The sequence below is a fragment of the Halyomorpha halys genome, unplaced genomic scaffold, assembly GCF_000696795.3.
Source record: "Halyomorpha halys isolate HHAL.00 unplaced genomic scaffold, Hhal_1.1 Scaffold33.1, whole genome shotgun sequence".
NCBI lineage: Eukaryota > Metazoa > Arthropoda > Insecta > Hemiptera > Pentatomidae > Halyomorpha > Halyomorpha halys.
The window spans coordinates 352167-352397 of record NW_027109698.1 but is presented as its reverse complement, the minus strand read 5'-3'; the positions used below and the strand labels follow the sequence as shown (position 1 = coordinate 352397).

The following is a 231-nucleotide window of genomic DNA, read 5'->3' as shown; positions in this document are numbered from 1 at the left end:
TAAAAATTCCTCGAAGGACCTCTTTTTGCGATGGTAAATATTCCTCGAAGGACCTCTTTTTGCGATGGTAAATATTCCTCGAAGGACCTCTTTTTCCGATGGTTAATATTCCTCGAAGGACCTCTTTTTCCGATGGTAAAAATTCCTCGAAGGACCTCTTTTTCCGATGGTTCAAATTCCTCGAAGGACCTCTTTTTCTGATGGTTCAAAATCCTCGAAGGACCTCTTTTT

At 40.7% G+C, this 231-nt stretch overlaps 1 protein-coding gene across 7 annotated transcripts in view; it reads left to right on the top strand.

The window, feature by feature from the left end:
• Nucleotides 1–231, top strand: part of LOC106685718 (uncharacterized) — a 20330-nt gene that overhangs the window by 13965 nt on the left and 6134 nt on the right. The gene's annotated exons all lie outside the window — the stretch shown is intronic.